At 43.1% G+C, this 22776-nt stretch overlaps 1 long non-coding RNA gene across 1 annotated transcript in view; it reads right to left on the reverse strand.

The window, feature by feature from the left end:
- Positions 1-22776, reverse strand: part of LOC136008280 (uncharacterized) — a 65788-nt gene that overhangs the window by 19962 nt on the left and 23050 nt on the right. Inside the window, exons 4-10 of the long non-coding RNA XR_010610036.1 lie at positions 19266-19365; positions 10265-10431; positions 7746-7797; positions 7079-7166; positions 6819-6990; positions 5741-6613; positions 3953-4729 (exon numbers count right to left, since the gene is read on the reverse strand). This is a non-coding gene — a long non-coding RNA (uncharacterized LOC136008280). The remainder of the gene's footprint in view (positions 1-3952; positions 4730-5740; positions 6614-6818; positions 6991-7078; positions 7167-7745; positions 7798-10264; positions 10432-19265; positions 19366-22776) is intronic.

The following is a 22776-nucleotide window of genomic DNA, read 5'->3' on the forward strand; positions in this document are numbered from 1 at the left end:
AACAAAACAAATTTGCCTTCGGTGCTGATGTGCTCACCAGAAGTGTCACTGGAGACAAAAGCTAGACCTGGAGTAACAGACAGCAATCTCCCTAAACACATCCAAGCCAAATACTTTGGTAAAATGAAAGCTGTGAAAACTGATGAGAAAACATACAGAAGTTGAAGTAGTATCATCTCTAGGGCATTTCTGGGCAAGCTGAGGTATATGCAGAACTTTTCCCATTTTTTTGGGTACCTACATTACATTAATTCTGCATACAGCCCAAATACTAGGCTGCTGCTTTACAACTCATCCCCGTTTTCTTGCATATACGACCTTTCTACTACTACAAAAATATTAAACTGACTTGATGGGTTTGGGAAATAGTATTTTGAACCTACTTGTGACCTACAAGTCAACAGGATTTTTGCCAACAACTTAAGGACAGCAGGAACATGCTTTTACTGAGAAATAAAGAGAGGCTGTTTGCTATATTTGGACACATGCACCTCTGTTACACTGCCATCATAATCTGCTGCAATTCTCTTGGGCCTATTTCTAATACAAACACATAAACCAGCTCTATCAAATGCAAGCAGTGACAATTTAAAATAATGAAATATTTTAATATCAGGCTTTGAGGACATCAGTGATTTCTAATCAATGCATGAACCCCCTTGCAAAGTGACAGAGTCTCTGTGAAAACACATCATGTATACTTGAATTTTCCAAAATAAAGTTTTGGCCATGAAATGATGAGCTGTAAATATGTAATATACTTATCCCTGCATCTTCACAACAGTGCAACTACCATTATTGGCAGTGCAAGATTCAGATACTAAATACTATCCATCACTTGAAAATGTCATTCTAATACCCGCCTGACAGCTCCAAGGCACAGCTTCCCTGGAGATAATCTAGCCCTTGTACAGCTATTTTGAATATCCACTTCTGAAACTTTCTTTTCACCTCAAGGGCAAACTTGTGCTTATTTATTATTATTATCTATAGAGAACCACAGGTATTCATGCTTTCTTTTTTTTTTAAAGCATAATGCCTTTGTCCCCCAGAAACAATCATACTCAGAGCTATCCCAGTCCACAAACAAGGTGGTGATCACCTGGAGGCCAAAGGAGAAGTGGCATTTCCAGACTCCCTTCCCATAAAGTTCCTGGTTGATGAGCACAGTTACTTACATGACTGCAAGGCACGCTGCAACAAAACATATTTTCCCCCTTGACCGGTGAAACATCTGGGGTTGCTCCCAGGTGTCTGTAGACACTAGGCCTACACCCATCAGACCAATATTGTATGCATGGCAAAACTCCAACAAAGAGCACCAGGAGCAAGGTTAAATATCAGACAGGGAGGTGCAACACCAAATAAAAGGTGAGATCCAGTGGGAGGCAAAAGATTACAGCAGCGCAGGATCCTGGGGTGCTCCTGTTACACACGCATCCTAAGAGCTCCTCTGTGCTTTTGGTTTTAATTAACATTTGTTAACATATGGAGATATTTACCCAGAAGGAAGGTTGGTGGAGCAGTTAAGAAACAGCCTCTCTCTCCCTTTCCTCCATCCCCTTCCCACTGGGGCACTGGGTCCAGTTCTCCAGCTGGTATAAACCCGCAGTGCTCCACTGATTTACACCAGCTGAGCATCTGGCTTCAAGACATTTCCGATTGTATATAAAAAGAACAGCAATGTGGTGTGCTACTTATAAATCTCTCTCCTGAGCCAAGGCCGTGGTCCTCACCGGTGCCCCACTTGGCCAATGTGCCCCATCCCATCTCCCTTGGCATCAGATGGACACAGCCAGGCCCACTCCTGGCTTCTGTCATGTGGAGATAATGGGTGCAGGATCCTACTTCCCATTTCCTCTTACAAAATGGAGGTGGGAGAGAGGAGGGAAAATTCCTGCCTGCTCTTTCCCCTGGCTGCTTGGGGAGGATTAGTCAGCCAGTGTTTATAAATCGCTCTGAAGGGGTCAAGTACAGGAGCAATCGATGTCCGCTTCTCAGCATCATATTTAACAGCTGTCCAAGGGTTGCTTTTAATTTCTTTTAATAACAGAGCAAATGACACCCACTGCCAAGCCTTCAGCTTGCAATGGCAAAGCCTGGCCCCATGCTGCTGTCCTGTTTTGCAGGAGGCTTCATCTGGTCCTTGCACAGGTCGTGGGAAGAGGCAGTGCAGCTCTGGCCATCACTCCTCAAAGCTCCCAACAGAAAGCACCCACTTGCAGCTCAGTCCTGCCCTGCTGCCCCCCACCTCTCGCCCTATCCAGGCACCATGCTTGCTTAGCTTTCCAGCCACTTGTATTAATGTAAGGGGAAAGATATAAGCACTTCTCCACGAGCAAGTGGCAGGAAGGTGGCCCGTCTCCTTTGCTTTCCAGCAGACCATGTTTCTGCCTTTCCACCAAAGTTTTTCTCAATCTTTCCCTTGGTTTAGTGAAGAAAATGTTATTCCCTTTATAGCAGTAAACAAACTTTCTTCAAAATTGTTTGGCACTCAAATCCTCAGGCTAGTAAGGCTTTCAAACTGACTTGAATTCCTTTTCCTGCCTGTCCTATACGAGGAAAATCTTGAATTGATATATATATACTTCATTTATATTTAAAGCTGCATTAGTTTCAAATATAGTGAGAATTACAATAAAATTTGATATACTAGAAATCTTTCTGCATTGTGGACATCATGTTTTGCTGATCCTTCTCCATTCCTGTCACAAACATGACTAAGCCACAATAACATACGATCACCCATATAGCAGTATATGCCACCCCTGAAGGGAGGCATAGAAGAAGAGAAATCATCTCAGGTGAGAGCAACAGAAGAACTATTTGCTTGGCTGTGATGCAAATGTTCAGTCTGGCTGGTGCCATATAGCCAGCTGTGGGGCCAGGAAATGTCCCCTGTTGCAGTGGGTGACAGATCTTGCCATGGGTAAAGCTAGGAAAGGACAAGAACCTGAACCAGCAGCCACCCCATCTTCTCCAAGGCCACCAGAACAACTTTGTACAGGTTTCCTGTGGCCAGAAAGTCAAGGTATTGCCTTCCCTCTGGATCCCAGAACTCTGGGGCTACTGCACACTGCCAAAGGTGGTATCGCAGTGCTCACTGCATCACTGTATGATGCTCAGAGAGGTAACAAGATATTTGGCTTTAAAGAAGGCAAAGATGCAACCTCAGCCATGCACTTCCTGAGATCCTGTGAGTTTAGCCACTGGCTTTAACAGCCGGGCAGTCAGGGTCACTGTGTGGTGCTTAAGCAGCCCCTCTGGAATCACAGCCCTAGACTGCAATTAGTGCTGATTTATTCTGGGTGACTACAGTTCAACACAGACCAGTACTGGTCTGGCTGCCACAATTCATCCTTGAGATTTACCAGTAAAGGCAGCAATTCTTTTGATCTTCCTAATAAAGAAAATCTGAAAGCATACAATTAGCCTTTTTGTCTCTCCACTGACATTTGGATGTGATGCAAGTAGTCTGAGGGGGAGCTCTGCTTAGAGCAGACTGCTCCTCCAGTCCTGCTGCCTATGAAGCACTTACGGATTTAAAGGCTCCCAACTCCACCCCCAAATATGTCACACGTGTAGGGGAAAAGAATAAGAGTGAGGGCACTGCCTGGGGGAGAAAGGATGGAGTGATAGAGGAACTCACTGCATCACATGACTGTAAAGGAGCTTGCTTTACATAGCTTAGGCGGTTGGGTCTAGCAGGGATCAAAGGTGTGACCCAAATCACTGGCTATGACCAAGCGCACAGCTGGGTGAGAAAGGAGCTCAAATCTGTCTTTCCACATCCTTTGACTAGGAGCTGCTTGTTCACTGTTCCTCAGGTGCAGCTCAGAGGGGGCAATGGCTCTGGACAAATAGAGCAGCAATAAGTGGTCAGCAGGATACAGAGAAGCAAAAAAGAACCTTTCTTTGGCTGCAAGAAGTGAGAAATACCCAGGACACACACCCTCCTGTACAAAGGGCCCACTGAGGTGGTCATTTATTCATGCTCTCTGCATCGTCCATGTCCTTGGAGACGTTTTCTGTGTGCTGCTCATTGTTCATTCAATCTGCAGACAAGATGTGATTACATGGCAATAGTTGGTCTAATGACAGCTGTCCTAGGCTGAGAGGAGTGAACTCACAAGCCCTTTCTGAGGGTGGACAGATGGAAACAGAAGTCACTACCCCAAGCAGTAGGTTAGGCAGCAAGGCTTGAACAGAAGCTAACCCACAGGATCAGGGTGGGGGATCCTGCAGCAAAATCCCAACAAATTAGTCCTGTCCTCCCGCCCCTCGGTATGGTCGTGATTATTTAAAAGCAAGGGAATACCAACCATTACATCTGTACAAACACGCCACAGGAAACCAAATTGTAGAGACACCAGCAATCAAGACCAGACTCTTGGTTTGTTTGTTCAGATATCAACATCCAGCAAAGACAGCCCCCATCAAGGCTGTAATTGGCACAGCAGTAAATGCTCCTGGGGCAATGTGGAAGGTGAACAGGGCAAGGTGGGCAGAGAGCAAACCTGGTCTCTCTGGGATCCCCTACTGTTACAAAAACAACTTATGAACTGCTGTGGAGCAAGGCATAACTAAATTAGTCTGGGGAAAAGAAGGGTCACATAAACATGTCCCAGTCAGCATCATTCTCTCTGGCATTTTGCTTGACGTTCATCCCAAAGTTCAAGCCAGGAAGCTGCCAGAGAAACCATTCAGCTACAAATTCTTCTCTCTCCTCCTGAAAACATCAAATAACCAGAATATTACTTGCAACCAGAAATGTGCCTGCTGTTCCTTGTGAGTCTTGCAAAATGTAAGGCATACTTACTTTTCCCACCAACAATGATAAAAGGTTGGTTGGTTTGTTTGTCTGTTTGCTTTAATGATTAAACATTTATCCTATAGGGGATTTCTTCTTTGGAGGTTAAAATAATGAGAGAGACCAGATTTTTTTTAACAATTCACTTAATGTGGCCCAAATGTTCATGCATTATCTCTGTTCTTGAATCTTGGGTGCCAGTTAAATATCATACCTACTATAAAACAGCCAGTTATAATGCAAGCATTAGCATTTAGCACACATCTACTCAGAAGAAACAAGCCCATGCAAACTATGAATATCTCAACTTCAAAAAATCTAGGAGAGTCTCTTTTAAAAACCTCCAGGAGGAGACTTCCTTTAATGCTGTGAGTGCCTTCAAGTCATTCACAAATTAACAAGCACAGAGAGTATTAATAAACTGAATAGCTTAAGATGAGCATGTGGTCTTACTGTCATGGGGGAGGCACGAGGCAGAACCGTGCCTTTCTGCATTAGAAGACCATACCAAAGAAAACCAAAAACCATAAGGCTGCAGGGAATTCAGCAGCACACTTTTCTCCAGTGGTCTTCCTGTGTCCCAGACATCCAAAAAATAAGGGGAAAATTCTGTTTGTATTTTGCCATCCGTATAGAGGAAAATCCATCTCCTGTTCATGCTGTATGTCGCTGCAGTGCATCAAGCGTTAGCATGCACAGGCATGAAATACAGTGATAAGATTAATAATAACAATATGTATTCGTTGCTACAAATGCATTCTTTTGCATCAAGACCTCAAGTAAGCTAATCACTTGAGCAAATATTTAAGAACATGCTGAAGCCAATAGGATTTAGGTGCTTTCCCTCTCTGGGCCCTCAATACATAAATATGAGCTTCTATTTGATCAGCTCCCAAAATCAAGAGAACGGTAAGTGAATGCAGAACTCACCAGATTTCACCAGATCCCGCAGCACTAGAAGCAGGGACAGTCCTTGAAACTAGCAACAGTTTAAAACAGATAAGTAAAAATAGTTTTTTTTACACGGCAGGTAATGAATTTCTGGAGTCTGTACCTGCCTTGTCTTCTTCCCTGCCCCTCATGGGATAAAAACAATGCTGCTTGCCCCTTAACCTCTCCCAAAACTCGGCTATCATCATTCCCCAAACTAGGGAATCTCGCACAGCAGAGGGGTATCTACACTATTAGAGAGAAACAGAAATGAGAAATTAGAGAAATGGGAAAAGTTGAGCCACTTTAAGAACTACAAAAGATATCAAAAAATAGATGTAATAATACTTTTCTCCTGTTTTGGGGGGGGGGGGGGGGAGGAACCTAAAAATAACAACAACAACAAACCCTAAAACCAGTTTGCTCTAGTTATGATAATCCAGGCATAACATTTATATGAGAACATAAAATACAGCACACAGCTGTAAGTAAAACAATATGTGTGTTCCTGAATAATGGGAAAATAGCTTGCCAATAAGGATATACTTTGAGCAAATGAAAGATGACCTGGAATTGACTCTAGAGTAACAATTTGATTACTTATAAAAATAGGAGGTAGGGAAAAAGAAAAAGGGAGAGGAAGCAGTGGTTGGGAAGAGCTTATGCTATGCGGTATTTGATGTATTTACTTTGAAAGTTTCTTTTTGATGAATAATAAAAACAATGCTGTAACAGCCACCTTCATGCCAAAAAATAAGATTGGCTAGGGATTTTACAACTAACATGGCTCTACTCACACAGATTCTCCATGTCAGAAGGCCACGTTTAAGCTCAGATGATGAAACTGGAGCAAAAGAGGTTGAACAAAGAACTCTGAAGGCAAAAGGAGAGAAGAGCATGTGGCACAGCTCCTTGAGAGAGAGCTTATTGGCTCTCTGGCCTGCAAATTGTTTCCACGCCGGTGTGCAGAGCAACACACTAGTGTGCCTTGGGAGAGACCCAACACGCTTACCAGCTAATGCATTTCTATTTTTTAATAACCAAAGTGAGCTCAGTGTTCATAAAAATACAAGATTACCAGGCTTGTTGGCTGAAGCAATCCGGCACCGCAGGTTAGACGTTTAGCCCCTGGGCTCTAGGTCCTCCAGGTATAAGACAGAGCTGCCAGGTATGAGGCAGGGGGATGACGGGGGACAACATAAATCTGTATGCTTGCAAAATATTTGAGAGGAGGGTTGTGATGCAGGGCCCTGGAAAAAGACACAGGTGAACAGCAGCACATTCCCAAGCCATTAATGCCCAGACTACCTCTACCCTTCTTGAGCCTTCATCCCTCACAGTCATTGGCATGAAGGATGTCTCTGTGACTCCCTGGATTCTCATCTTTCTGTCGATGCTGCATGCAGTCATATTTTCTGGAACAGCACTGGTATAAAGCAAAAAAAAGAAGGAGAATCAACTCATTTCACACCAGTTTCAAACTTCTCTACACTTAAAAAAACCTTCTGTGGGCTTCTTTCAACCTGTATTTGCATTCTGATTTCACCCCTGTGAAATAAACACCACTCTCATCCCTGTCCCTCTTCTCCTTTCCTATATGTGTAATGAACCTTTCCTCTTTGCTGTTTCTCTTCACTTCTGGATTTTTGCCCACCTACTTCTCTCTTTCTGAGACATTTCCTTATTTTTAAGTATCAGCCTAAAAGTCTTTCTCTCTAATCACCGCAGAATGCAATACCGAGGTCAATCACAATGCATTTCTGCCTAGGTCAAAAGCTGAGGGGTTTCCTTGAAAAACACCCCTTGAAAAAGATAATTCCTTTCATAGCAATGAGGGAGCAAACTTCAGGCCTCATCCTGATTTCCAGCTAATGTGAACTTACAAGAAAGCTCCCCATGATACACAAAGAAATATTTACTATATGAATTAAGCAACGTTTCCTGCTTTGCAAAAACAAAGTTAATGTTTGAGATAGGATTTTTGTCCAGTGGGTTTCTGACATACGGTGCTTGTTATGGCATCATGACAGGTTTCTTCTTCATTTTCTCAGCTGGACCTGTTCATAGGAAATAGGAGGACCAAGATTTATGAACTTAAAGCAGCATTTTGTTGCTTTACATGACTAATTCAAAAGAGGTCAAGCACTGAGAAGCAAAGATGAAGGAGCAAGTATAGAGGCAACATGAAGAAGCGAACCCCACTAATTCTTCCCTTGGAAATAATACAGAGAGGATTGCTTTCCTTGGAGAGCATGAGTTTGTAACAGAAATGTTGCCATCATTACTGGGATGACTAAAATGCAGAGTGTAACTAATTCATCTTTTATACAGCTCTGTGCCCAGAGAGTAAAGTCTTTAGAAAGCAATAAGCCAGCAGAACATCACAGTTATTAATCTGGTGTATTTTTCTCTTTTCTCTGGATATATCTATTAGCCATGCATGTGACTCTAAACAAAACCCTTTCCTATGTCCTTTTCTTACGTTCCCCTCCTTTGTTCTTTTATTGGTTTAAGCTGTAACATACGGGGTCAAGAAAATCATTCCCATTTTTATTACAAGTCTCTATAAATAATAAGTCATACATATGTTAGGAGTAAGAATGAGAAGTAATTATTTGCCAAGGTCTTGTCTATCCTAGCAAACAAAAAGCAGACGTCATTTGTGTACATTTTTTTAATAAAGTGGGTATCATCACGTGCACTGAGCAGAGAAACACCTCATTGGAAGGACAACACATGAGAAGGAACCTGTTGGCACCTTGGCTTCAGTGAAGCCATATTTCAGAAGGCTTTTCACCAGTCATTACTGGGGTGGGGCGAGAGGGCCTCCAAGTCACATTAATTCTCAAAACACAGATGATCCCCTATCACTCTCCTTGATGTTAGGCTTTTTCATTCTGTTTTATAGGAGGATATAGGATTTCTTTGTAGTTTGTTCCAGAAGTCTACCTGTGTTCCCCTTGTAAGAGGGTAGTTGATGAGAAAAATACCTTTTCATTGCAGACTGAAAAGAGTGATCCAACTCAGATTAAGACCTGGATTTTCTTCCCCTGTCCCTGCATACACCAGTACATCTCATAGGGGAGTCCTAGGTACTAACAAGCATTCAGATGATGACTGCCGCCAGGGGAGACATGCATAGGTCACTGTCTCTCTTCACTAGCATCTCTGCTTTTTCCCCAGCACAGTAGAAAAGGAACCCTTTGGTTTTATGCACTACTTCAATCTTCAATGCCTCACCAAGTACTTTTCCTTTCCTGAGTCTTCACCTATATAAACCAGATACTTTAATGAGGTTTGCCATTTAGGCTGAGAGCCTTTCTCTTTATTCTGCCCATCAGCCACCTTGGGAAGATGGGAACCCATGGTAACTGCAAAGTTATGTCAAAGTATATCTTCGCTTTTCTCACAGCAAGTTTCTTTGCTCTGCTATCCACTGCCATGAATCACACTTCCTACATTTCCAAGGACTGCACAGATAAGCGAGTTTCTGTACAGAAACACCCAACGTGTTGCTTCAGTGTTGCTCCCTTGCTTTTTTATCTTTCATTTTTTGTTAAATTTTACACCATTTTACAACACATACATTGTTGCTACATTGTGATAAGCTTTTAACTAGTAAGGAAGAAGCTTTTACAGTTGCGTTTCTGAAAAGGCTCCTATTTATTTCTCATAAAGATCCTTGGGATGAAAAGCAGACTAAAGTTCAGAAGTAAGTTAAATGAAAAATTGAGGCTGCTCAGAGGGAGATGTTAAAGGCTGACTGGCACAAAAGGGTACTTTCTGGCAAACTTCTCGAAGCACTAAAAGAAAAGGGTCAAGAGTCATCTGCTTAAGTAATGATCTCTGACGAAAAAATATTGGCTGGCCAATCCCGTAACTACAATGGACTATTATATGTATGTTCTATAGGCTGAATGCATCAATTATACTCATCATGTGGCTTCTTGTACATGCTTAACTTGCTATTTCCTTTTATTCAATGTGATAGCACATAAATTAATGCAAAGGCATACATGAGAGTATTTTATACCTTCTCCCCTCTCTTTTGAATTTTGAGTATCAGTAGTTTCACTATGAATAATTTAGAGGGAAAAACTTTCAGAACTGAGGGAGGTGGTAGGGCATGTCTTTGTCTGCCAGAGAAGTACTGTCCACTAACCACACTTATGCAGGATGGGAAACAGCTTCGACAATCAATAGAGCATCATAATTTCTCTCCTAACAGGAAATGAGGACTCAGTGCACTATTGCAGTTTTAATTTAAATGCAATTTAAAAGAAAAAAAACACCCAGCACCAGATGCTCATCAGAAGACCATTAAATGTTATTACTATATGCTATTTCCCTTAGGAACTCTCATGGTTAAAAATCAACAATAAGCAGCAGCCTATATCCTTTTATAGCGAATCTCTTCAGCTGTAGTTCAGTTAAGAGGTCTGACAGGTCACAAGACTCATCACAAGTTTGATTATTTCTCGACAGGCAAGCTGAGATGAGGATAATTGGCATGTTTTTACAGACCTTCTCACCGCAGAGCTCCTCATGCTCTCCTTCTTTTAGCCTGATGAAACGTGGCTCAAACACAGCTTCATGTTCTCTGCTTTTTTCACTGTCCTTTCCTAGATATATGTCCTGTTTAACTTCTCACGAAGGACTGAGCACTGGCCCATTCACATGCTTGTGGCTTACTGCAGGAAAGCAACAGCACACCACAGCTGACAGGGGGACTCAACCTTCAAGGAGGGCTCCTATGTTTTGTTCAAAACAGTAATCCCAGAAAAGCTTTATATTGACTTTAAAATTGCTAGGGTTTTTTTTAGCTCCACATACTCCAAAAAGGGCAATATGGAGTACCAACATCTCAATTCTGCATCTGAAGAGACCCTTAAATTCACAAAAACAGATCTTCGCAGACCTTTGAAAGGTCTGGGGGACTTAAGTGGCAATCACGCTTTACCTGTTCACATTTCTTTTCCTCATTATGCAAATAAATAAGAAACATACTGACCCAGGAGTCAGTACTAACTCTCCTCCCACAATCACAAGGAAATGGAAGGATAGTGTACTGCAGGAAAAGGGAACACTGAAACCTCTCTAGACCCAACAAAGAAGTAGCCAGGACTTTCAGCATCAGTCCTAAGCATAAAAGCACAGATGGACAAAGACTCCATTCTTAGGAACTGGCAACAACCTGGTGCATCCAACTCACAAATGAGATGGAAAGAAGTGGATTTTGATGTTAAAGAAACATCTGACACTGCTTTCTGTGAGGAGGCTGGTGTTCAGATAGTAGCACCTTCATTTTCACAGCAGACATCTTTAAGCAGTCAGCTAAGTAACCCCAATGCTGCACTGAAAGTGCTGATAATCTCCCAGGAAAATAAGCCAAACAGCTACAGCACCTCATCACTAAGGAGTAATTGAACACTTTGATACGATAATTGATTATCGTGAATCCGTTAAAGCTGACAAGAGAGCATACACTCTCCAGATGATGTCCAAATTACAAAGCCACAAACTTCAAAGCTTATTTGGATTCACACAACAAAATACATTTTGTTATTTACAATGTAAAAAAAAAAGAAAAAAAAAGTATCCTTCTAAATGAGGCAAGAATTTTAAAACAGTGAATGGTGAAATGGCACAACTTGAAATACGAAAATAATCAATGCTATCAAATGGCTTCAATCTGTCCTGAGGACTCTATAATGATTTCCAGATGATAACACAAGAGTGATTGGATGTCTCTGGCAGCAATTCTTATCAAGGTCTGATTATAACAGCTACAATAGGAAGACGAAAAATTGGTTGGTAGAGGGTGGTTAAGAAGGTCTGAAGAAATATGCAAACAGTTGCTCAGTTTGGTTTAAATCTATCTGAAATGGTGGTTGCACATAAAGGCAAAAACAGCTGTTGGTCATTTCCAGCCATGCTGAGATGCTTTTCGTAAATTCAGCCAAACACACTGAAGAATAATTTTACTTCATGGTTAAAGCAAACCAATATGTAACCACTTGCAGTTTCTGCAAACTAGGAAATCATCAGCAAAGCATCTTGACTTCCTTTCTGGTTCTAAAAACCTTTTCAAGCTTTCTTTAATTGAATATTATTTCAACTGCCCTGATTCTACCTCTAGAGCTATAAGGGAACCATGTAGTTGTTACTATTTATTTGTATTATTACTCCAGACAGAAATCAGGACCATGCTTTCCTTGACGTCATGAAAAACTTCACAAAGATAAGACCCTGCTCAAAGAGCTTTATATAAATCTGCATGACCAGAAGCAACAGGTGGCTACAAGATACTAACAGCAGCATAAAAAATTTACAGAGTGCAAAGGAAAGTAGTGGACTCAGCACAAAGTTAGGTCTTCAGTCCTATCACTGCTGCAGAGCTACATTTCTGGGCTGAAACCCAGTATTGGAGCATACAGCTCACATCATCCAAATTTTGGAGATCACCCAGCTTCTCTGAGGTTTCTTTAAGGTTAACCAAATTTAGAATCATAGAATAGTTAAGGCTGGAAAGGACCTTAAGATCATCCAGTTCCAACCCCCCTGCTGTGGTCAGGGACACCTCACACTAAACCATCCCACACAAGGCTACATCCAGCCTGGCCTGGAACACTGCCAGGGATGGAGCATTCACAACCTCCCTGGGCAACCGATTCCAGTGCCTCACCATCCTAACAGGAAAGAATTTCCTCCTTATATCCAATCTAAACTTCCCCTGTTTAAGTTTTAACCCATTACCCCTTGTCCTATCACTACAGTCCCTAATGAAGAGACCCTCCCCAGCATCCCTATAGGCCCCCTTCAGATACTGGAAGGCTGCTATGAGGTCTCCCCGCAGCCTTCTCTTCTCCAGGCTGAACAGCCCCAACTTTCTCAGCCTGTCTTCATACAGGAGGTGCTCCAGTCCCCTGATCATCCTCGTGGCCCTCCTCTGGACTTGTTCCAGCAGTTCCATGTCCTTTTTATGTTGAGGACACCAGAACTGCACACAATACTCCAGCTGAGGTCTCACGAGAGCAGAGTAGAGGGGCAGGATCACCTCCTTCGACCTGCTGGTCACGCTCCTTTTGATGCAGCCCAGGATACGGTTGGCTTTCTGGGCTGCGAGCGCACACTGCAGCCAGCTCATGTTCATTTTCTCATTGACCAGCACCCCCAAGTCCTTCTCCGCAGGGCTGCTCGGAATCTCTTCTCTGCCCAACCTGTAGCTGTGCCTGGGATTGCTCCGACCCAGGTGTAGGACCTTGCACTTGTCATGGTTGAACTTCATAAGGTTGGCATCAGCCCACCTCACAAGCATGTTGAGGTCCCTCTGGATGGCATCCCTTCCCTCCAGCATATCAACTGAACCACACAGCTTGGTGTCATCGGCAAGCTTGCTGAGGGTGCACTCAATCCCACTGTCCATGTCAGCGATGAAGATGTTAAACAAGACCGGTCACAACACCGATCCCTGAGGGACACCACTCGTTACTGGTCTCCAGCTGGACATTGAGCCATTGACCACAACTCTTTGTGTGCGGCCATCCAGCCAGTTCTTTATCCACTGAGTGGTCCATCCATCAAATTGATGTCTCTCCAATTTAGAGACAAGGATGTCATGTGGGACAGTGTTGAACGCTTGGCACAAGTCCAGGTAGATGACATCAACTGCTCTACCCCATCCATCAGCTCCGTAGCCCCACCATAGAAGGTCACCAAATTGGTCAGGCAGGATTTCCCCTTAGTGAAGCCATGCTGGCTGTCACCAAGCACCTTGTTGTTTCTCATGTGCCTTAGCATGCCTTCCAGGAGAATGTGCTCCAAGATTTTGCCAGGCACAGAGGTGAGACTGACTGGTCTCTAATTCCCTGGGTCTTCCATTTTCCCCCTCTTGAAAATGGGGGTTATATTTCCCTTTTTCCAGTCATTGGGAACTTCACCTGACTGCCATGATTTTTCAAATATGATGGCCAGTGGCTTAGCAACTTCATTCGCCAGCTCCTTCAGGACCCGTGGGTGGATTTCATCAGGTCCCATGGATTTGTGCAGGTTCAGGTTTTTAAGATGGTCTCAAACCACATCCTCTCCTACAGTGGGCCCAAGGTCTTCATTCTCACAGTCCCTGCGTCTACCTGCCAAGACCTGGGTGGTGCGGTTGGAGCCTTTGCCAGTGAAGACCGAGGCAAAGAAGTCATTCCGAACCTCAGCCTTCTCCAAATTCTGCGTAGCCAGTTCTCCTGAGAGCTTCCTCAGGGGGCCTACATTGTCCCTAGTCTGTTTTTTATTTGCTACATACCTGTAGAATCCCTTCCTGTTATCCTTAACATCCCTAGCCAAGTTTAATTCTAACTGGGCCTTAGCCCTCCTAAACTGGTCCGTAGCTTCCCGGACAACACCCCTTAGGCAGGCCCTGCACTGCTCAGCTATTTCACCTTGTGTTGGAAGAAGCAGCCTCTGCAGTACGGCTTTGACACAATCAAGTGAAATCAGGTGTCTAGAGCGAGGCTGGGATTCATTTATATTGGAAAATCAAAACAAAGCTCAAGATACGCAAAGTCATTCAAAGCAAGTGCAACTGAGAGCTTGGAAATACGCCAGTGCCAAAATCACACTTCTAATTTTTGACGAAGAGCTACTTTCAGAATGAGCACAGACAGGACCAGTCACAAACCATGCAACACTTGTTGCTTAGCGAAGGTGCAAAATAACCACATTAAGAAATCCTGTGGGCATAGGCGACTGGATCTGACTCACCAAGCTGTCCTACCGGAATGCAAGCCCTACTCTTTCCTCTAGGGAGAAAGTACAGATATTTTGCAATATGTTTACGCGAACTGTGTGAGCTTCAATTTCTTCACACAGTATGCCGCTTCTAAGCTAGGGGATAGGTTAAAAGTTTAGTTTGGAATAAGAAGTGAGACAAGAAGCATTTTGGAAAGGGAAGGAAAATCCTATTCATCCCACTGATAACAAATGCTATCTTGTCTAATAGGAGCTTACTACTGGTCTGTTAGGAGCTCACTACTTCTGGTTACATCTTTGTCTCAGACGTTTGGTCTGTGGAGTGCCACTCCTCAGACAAGGACACAACAACAATTACAATGTCCAATGAGCCTGAGAAGTTTGGCTGTGAGAAGCAGCTTGTTCAAGATTAAAGAAAAGGCTGGAACTCCTGAACACAGAAGACAGTAACATTTTTAAATACTTCCTACCTTTGCCAAGTTCGACTACATGTGCAAGGAAAAAACCAGAACTTTGTTTAAATTCACATTTCTGGCTTGATGGCTACATCCGCACAAACTTTTATAAAATTATTTTGAACAGTTGTCATTGCAGAGAAAGACACAGAGTCAGTGTCACCACTGTATCAGTATGGGGCAGTCCTGGTAGCTGAAATAGCATGACGTGAAGCAGCCATGGAATAACAGAAGCTAGCCACATCAGGTGGTATTCTCCACCAGGACCCAGTTACCCACTAGTGTGCAGTAATATGAGGGTGACAACTAGCCCTTCTCAACTACAGAATGAACATCACTTGTGATGAGAACTTAGTTTTAATTAATCCTTTCTCCCTTCATTCCTGTTCCAACTGTACCTCATGCAACGAGACTGAAATATCAAGCCAGCAAAGATCTGCACATCAACAGAATACCTGTGAGGTAGTCAGTCCATTTATCAGTGAGCACCATTCCCCAGACTCAGGGAAAGCATTGGTCCCTTCTCTGATACAAGAATAAGGATTACTTTTCACAGTTATTGGCAGATTTTGAATCAAAAGCTTCAGGCTTATTGCAGCAATTAAATGCATGAATCATGTATTCACTCACTTGGAAAGCTTCCTACTTTGTCTTATTGCTCACCAAGACTGTAAAAGGCACACTGCAATCTGTCCCAGGTGTCATGGGACAGATTTGTAACCCAGGCTGGCTACAGGTACACCCGAGTTCCATCTGTGGCATCACCCAGGCTCATACTCTGTCCTTCTCCTCTTCACCTAAAGTGACAGCCAGATTCCCATCAGAGGTGCTGCTCCCGTGCATTCTCCTCTCTAGGAGTCCTTGCAGAACAGTGAAGAAGGCTTCTTGCCTCTCCCACCCTTGCTTTTACAACCCCAACCTACTGTGGGAGGACCTGTGGAGAAATAAATGCATAGCACATTCACCCTGCAGGGCCTGGAGAACGGGTTTTGTTGCTGAAAGGAGAGGGGGAACTGCCTCTCTCCTGCCCTGTGTCTTCCTGTGCTGAGAACCCATAAGTGTGTACTGCTGTGCAGGCTGAAGAGAAATTAATGCTACTGGATTTGGAAGGAAAAAGAGAACTGGTGTTCTACTATGATCAATCGTCATTGATCTGATGCTAATTATTAGAAATATAATCTTTTAGAATACTGGAATTACATATAATCACTTAATTATTCATTCTAGCTGAGTACTGCTTCCTTGATGCATTTGACTCAAATTTCAAACAAATATTTCCCATTGAATAGTAAGTACATTTGTAACACAATGAAAGGTAAGCAACTGAATAAAATTGCCACCTCCTTCTACCTTTGTTCAGCTTAGCACTGTGCATGAGGAGATGCTTTCCATGAGCTTTGGGTCTTGGATCCCTAATGTCATCTCATCTAATGTAAACATCTAAAAACCTCTAATCTTTTCTTTAATAAAGCTTCTTACAGATTGTATCTTGTGAAAGTGAGTCAGCTTCCTGTGTGAAAAAAAACTTTAACAGGTCACAGTGCCCATTTTCTGTTCTCTGAAAGTTTCTGATGTTGATTTCTGTACAAATGGATCCTTAGAATGCCTCTGGCTTCTGGTGTCCTTTCGTACAGCTCTATTGCCTCTTTATTACCCATTTCCTTTGTAACCAGCCCCTACCTTCAGAATTCTTCACTGAAAGACAGTGCACAGAAATGATCCACTTCAGGGCACTGTGCATAGTGGTATTCACAACCCTCTCACGAGCCAAATTATTATAGTTGCATATAGTGGCTGTCTCAGACAAAACAGCTGGACCTAAATGAGCATGACATTCCTGTTGTCACAAAACCATTTTTCTTCCTCCTCTCTTAGTTGTGTCCCTCTTTCCACTCAAAACCTCCAAACTTCAAAATGCAAGAATGGGACAGGAAAAGGCGTGAAACCAACAATAAGGAGGCCCCAATAACTGGACTTGCCCCTATTTTCCATACCCAACACAGCTAAAAGAGGCTCTGCAAGCTCTGCACTGTCTGCTCTAGCTAACAAGAATCTGTGGCAGGTGTTGAGCCCTTGCAGAAGAGAAGCTCATATGATTATTTATCATACTTGTATGATTCTTTACTGTGAGGGTGGTGAGGTGCTGGAAGAGGCTGCCCACAGAAGCTGTGACTGCTCCATCCCTGGCAGTGTTCAAGGCCACGTTGGACAGGGCCTTGGGCAACATGATCTAGTGGGAGGTATCCCTGTGCATGGCAGTGGGGTTTGAACTATACAACCTTCAGGTCCTTTCCAACCCTAACCATTCTATGATTCTATGATGGGCATCAACTGATTAGGTAGAGAGGTAGCAATGGTCAAAGCACCATAGCTGTAACAACCAACTGAAGTAGACAAGGAGAATAGTGAAAATATCCTTCAAAGTGGTATGTTTTAAGTAGACCAAACTTCTCATACTCAACTGATATGCAGTTGGAAAGAGCAGCTCTGCAAAGTTGCAAATTCCAGAAATAAGTGAAAGACAAAAACTCAAACAATACCCCAAAACCTCTTCTTTAAGCTTGAACTGAACCAGCAACCTAAGAATTACCTTCTAGAGACAGCCACTCTACCAGCTAAGCTATCAAATGAAGGTGAAGAAGGAGTGCCAAGAATGAGTCAAGACTGTATCAACAATAGCCTTAGGCTCTAATGGGCTTCCATATGTATAGCTTTTCACAACAGCAAAACAGTATCAAAAAAAAAAAGGCACAAAGCTAACTCTCCTGCAGAACTGGATTTTGGTTACAGAACTGCCAGTTTTCTGCCAAATAGTTCGCAGCTCTTGTAAGACTGTTGGTAGTGGTAGCATTAATGTTGGAGTTACTGTCATGACCCATATGAAATCTGTCTACGGCTTGACAAAAAAATTTGCCCACTCTTTGATGACCTTGCCACATTTCCTAAGCTGAGTTAGGAGAAGAGGGAGAACTCCTCTCCACACAGCTCCCCACAACAGTTCTCCAGCCAAATCCAATAACAAAATAGCAAACAAATCAGTTAACACTGCCCGACAGCTTCCATAGCAAATGAAGAGTAACAGAGGAAAAGGACAGAAAAGAATAACCACTGAGGTTTTAATTCAAATCCCACCAAGTCCCATGGTACATGTAAAACCCCTTGCACACAGATGAAGTTGCAGTGTCTGGCATTTCAACCGGTGGCCTCCCAAACCCCTGGGCCTGGGAGGCTGAACCCTTTGTGAATCATCTGAGCGAGTGCTGCAGCTCACAGCTGCGGCGATTGAAAGCAAGCTATACTCTTTTTGAATTACAGTGATTCATGAGCATCTCCAGACAGCAGGGTGGGGCGGAAAGCTGTGAGCAGACACCCTGTTTGCCGAAACCATGCCATCCTACTTGCAATAGGAGTGTGTGTAGCAGTGTTACCTCAGTGCCCTACAGCATATCCATCCTTAACCCATGCTTACCTCCACCTACTCCTTGTGACTCAACCCCAAACACCAGGCTCCTTCAGCAAGCATGTAGCCAGCAGGTTAAGTGATTACTCCTCCTTCAGCACTCAGGAGCTTGCATTGGGAATGCTGCGTCCTGCCTTGGCTCCCTGGTACAAAACTGATGAGGACATACTGGAGGGAGTCCACTGGAGGACCACCAAGATGGCCAGGGGCCTGGAGCACACAACACAGCAGGGGAAGCTGTGGGAGCTGGGCTTGTTCAGTCTTAAAAAGAGATGAATTAAGGGGGACCATAGCGCAGTGTGCAAGTACTAAATGGGAGAGCATGGAGAAGGCAGGGACAGGCTCTGCTTGGAGGAGCACAGTGAAAACATGGGAGGCACCAGGCAGAAGCTGCCACCAGGGAAATTTTGATGAGATATAAGGGGAGAAAAATACCAGGAAAAATAAAAAGCTCATCATTGCAAAGGTGCCTGGATGGTGGAATCTCCACCCGTGGTGGTCCTCAGAGCTTGATGAACACAGCCCTGTACAACCTGACCTAACTTTGAAGTCTACCCTGTCTGGAGCAAGAGACTGGACCAGATGATCTCCAAAGGTTTTTTAGCAAACATAAAGTGACCCCCATGTCAGGAAGGTGACTTCACAGAGCAGATGATCTGGCACTAAAACTATCACCAAGTACCTCTGTGTTTGGAAAATACATCTCTTCATCTCACAAACCCTTGCACACACATTTATTTTCATACTAACAGACATCTTAAGTCTCTTCTACTGCTAAAGGCAGCACAGATCTTGATAGAAACTCAGTAAGATGTTTCCCTGGTTTTGTTCATTGGACTGTGGGAAGGTCAGGAAATACCTGACTTACCTGTAAGGTACTGTTGCAGCTTCTCACAGGCCTAACCCTGGGACCTCTGATGTGTCATCACCTTCATTGTACCCAACAACAACTATCAACTCAGCTGATGCTGTAAAGAAAAACATGGGATTATGGAGAGAAACAGAAGTACTGTGTGCCTGTCAGGGCAATATCTGCACTCTCTGGGGTCAGATGGTCATGGTGGGCCTGAGATACCCACATGCAAGAAAGTGAGGTTAGTCTTGTGCTAGAGAAAGAATGACATAACAGATAACAGCGACCCAAGCTCCTAAATCAGAGCATATAGTGTAGCCCCAGGGCTCTCATCTTTTCCAGTGCACAGACTCTACAGCATTTTTAAGGGGCACTTCAGGCTCCTTTCAAGCCAGGTTAAACCTATTGTCATGAGTCGGCCTTATCTGAGTCACCTTTCACAGACAGACCCCTTACAAATAATTCACTTGTCCCACCCATGAATTCAAAGACCTCAAAACTGCAAATCGCTGCTCTATCCAGTTTAACTCAGCGCTGTCATCCAATCCAGCAGTGAGGTACCAAATACAGACTTTAGGGGAAATATCCACCATCTCCTTGCTGTCAAAAGTTGTTACTGGTGAAGATAACCCTACACAACTTGTGCTTTCCTGTAACAAGTCAGTAGCAGTTAAGATAAAAATTCAAATGGAATCAGATAAAAAGTGGATGCTGTTACTACCTATGCATGAACAAATGGGATGCAGAACCCACAGTGTTGCCTTGACAATAAAAAGCACTGGAGTTCTCTTTTTGTGGAACTTGCTAGCAGTGATGTATGGGTGATTCATGAGAGATATTCTCCTAAACTACAAATGTACTCCCCAGGGCAGCTTTTCAAAGTAGATGTTCCTAGGAAAAATGAATTTTTTTTTTCTTGATTTTTGAACTTGGTACACTTTGAATGCTTAACACAATTAATTTTTGGCATGGAGTTCATGAAAGATCTCTGATTATTTTGATTCTTTCAACTGATTAAATGAAGATACCAAGCTTTGAGAGCCACGTGACTGGAGCCCTGAGCTATATAAAGGGAACATCTCACCTGTTTCATGTGGTGTAGAGTAAGATGAAAGGAAAGGATGTAGCTTGAAAGCATGATGGAGAACAGCCAGAGGTAAGGCTACTAACAGCTGGACTGTATAATTATACTTGGTAATGCTATGTGTTTTGTTAAAATCAGATTAGCATATGATGGTCTCCAGTGTTTTGTATACTTACAGGCTGACTTTCTAACATGGCTTTAAATGGGTTAAAGGGTTGTTTTTTATCCAGTGAAAAGCTTTAAAAAAATCTAGTTGACTCTGAGGGACTTGGGGAGATTGTTTTCTTTTCTTTTGAGGTGGAAATACATACATGCTCTGAATATGAGCATTAGATTGGACTCAGAATAAATCTGGGAAATCTTTGTGCTCACTTTAAGTCCACCAGATTTGTGTTACACACCACTTGGTTGGCTGCTGTGGTTTCTGCACCAGCAGCTAGTAACAAGCTCAGGATGTCTCAATTTAACAGTCTTGTGTGATATCCCTGCAACAAAGGAGGTTTTCCTACAGACTGCTACTCACAGCAACTTGAATGAAGAGTCTGAAGCATCAGCAAAACAATAATTTCCCTCTTTCTACCTGTTAAAATTCAAGATAGAAATCTCTTTGGGACAGACTATCTTTTTACTTAAAGGCTGAATAGCAGCTAGCACAACAGCCCCCTAGCCCTGTCTGATGCCCCCAGGCTCTGTTGTGATGTAAATAATATGTACAACTCCTTAGGCCAGCTTCAGAGACAACTTTAATAACATCAGTGTGAATGAATGCCAAGGGGCAGGAAGGTGGGAATGCAGGAGGAAAAGTGTTAGGAGAGTACATGAAGGTTTCATACAAAGGAAGTCTGATTGCATTGCTACAGCATGGGCTGCATTTCAGGGAACATGGAGTTTATAGGCCAGTTATCAGTTTTTGTAGTGCTCAGGGAATCTGTTTAATACTTCTGATGCTGCACCTTTATCAGTAATAGACAGCCAGGGGAAAGCATCCTTTGGGTATTCAAAACCTAAGCTGTATATGCTTATCCACAGATATGTATAGCTTTATTTTGCTACATAACAACCTTACAGGTCTGGGGTGGCTTTTAATGCAAAAGTATTTTCTTTGCAGATGATAGATTATTTTAATTAGGATGTCTTCCTATGTATGGCCAGTCCCATAAAGAATTAAAGCACAAAACCTGAAGACCCATGCCAGTGCCCAGACATCAGATTCAACCTTAACAACTCTCTTCAAGCAAATGGTTTAGCACCACCAGCCAGATTATACAAGTGCCTGAGAGCTCACCCCATCAGCAGGCATGGAAAAAAGTAGCTTCCGTGCAACTGCCAAACTATTCTTCAACAAGTTAAATATTCAGCTATATTAAGTCAAGATACGAACTGCAGTAAGTAGCATTCCCATCTTCCCTCCTACAAAGGCTTCCACATCTTGCCCTTCTCTGGGTGAAAGACAAGACTAATAACGTGTGAGATCTTCTGAGATGATGATCAGACCAGAAAGTTTTGATAATTGGGTGGCAATTAACCACAGCTGGGACATGACATTGTTCAGATAAAACGCTCCTAGCTGCTGTAAATTGTAAGTTATCAGAGAGCTTGACCCCTATCTAGTTTATCTTAGTTTCCATCCAAAAAGTACAACATTGGACATTTTTTTGTTTAAGCAAAAGCTCAGCTAATCACCCATAGACTCTCTATGCCCTGGTCTCATCCACATGGCAAGGCAAAAGACAGTATTTCTGACTGATACCTTCCACTTTCCAGCCCTGTTTCTTCCCCGCGATATGGAATTACTGCTTTGTGACAGCAGTTGAAAAGGCTGTGGTGTTACTGGAGGCTTTGGTGTCAGCAAAACCCTGCAGCATTTGGGGGAGGGCAGTGGTGCAGAGGATGAAAGTGGCACTATTTAGGACATGGGACAGCTCACTGGCTCCTGAAACTGCTTTCCTTCAGGAGCAACCCTTCCACCCAGCCACTTCCCTTTCCCTTATTCATCATATAAGTGACACGGTTTAGTGTGAGGTGTCCCTGCCCACGGCAGGAGGGTTAGAACTAGATGATCTTAAGGTCCTTTTCAACCCTAACTATTCTCTGATTCTACCAGGCTGCTCAAACTATAGAAGCCCTAATGAAAATAAAACATGCATGTCATATATAATGAGGAAAGGCTCAACTGCTGGCAAAAAGAAAAAAAAAAGTGTGAAATTACAGTATCAGTGTGAGAGAGAGATATGAGCCCTCATTGCCCAGGAGGGAATTTGAAAGTGCGTATTTTTTTCCATTCATAAGGGGCAGCTTTGGGGAGCTGAGAGGAAGACGCATAAGAAAAACAGCACTTACAAAAGGAGTATTTCTGCCCTAAATACTTGGGACCTTTTTCTGACACACCAGCTTGCTTTGCGTTAGGGAGATATGCAAGCACAGCTCTGATGAACAGGTATG

This window comes from Lathamus discolor, chromosome 2 (genome assembly GCF_037157495.1).
Source record: "Lathamus discolor isolate bLatDis1 chromosome 2, bLatDis1.hap1, whole genome shotgun sequence".
Lineage (NCBI taxonomy): Eukaryota > Metazoa > Chordata > Aves > Psittaciformes > Psittacidae > Lathamus > Lathamus discolor.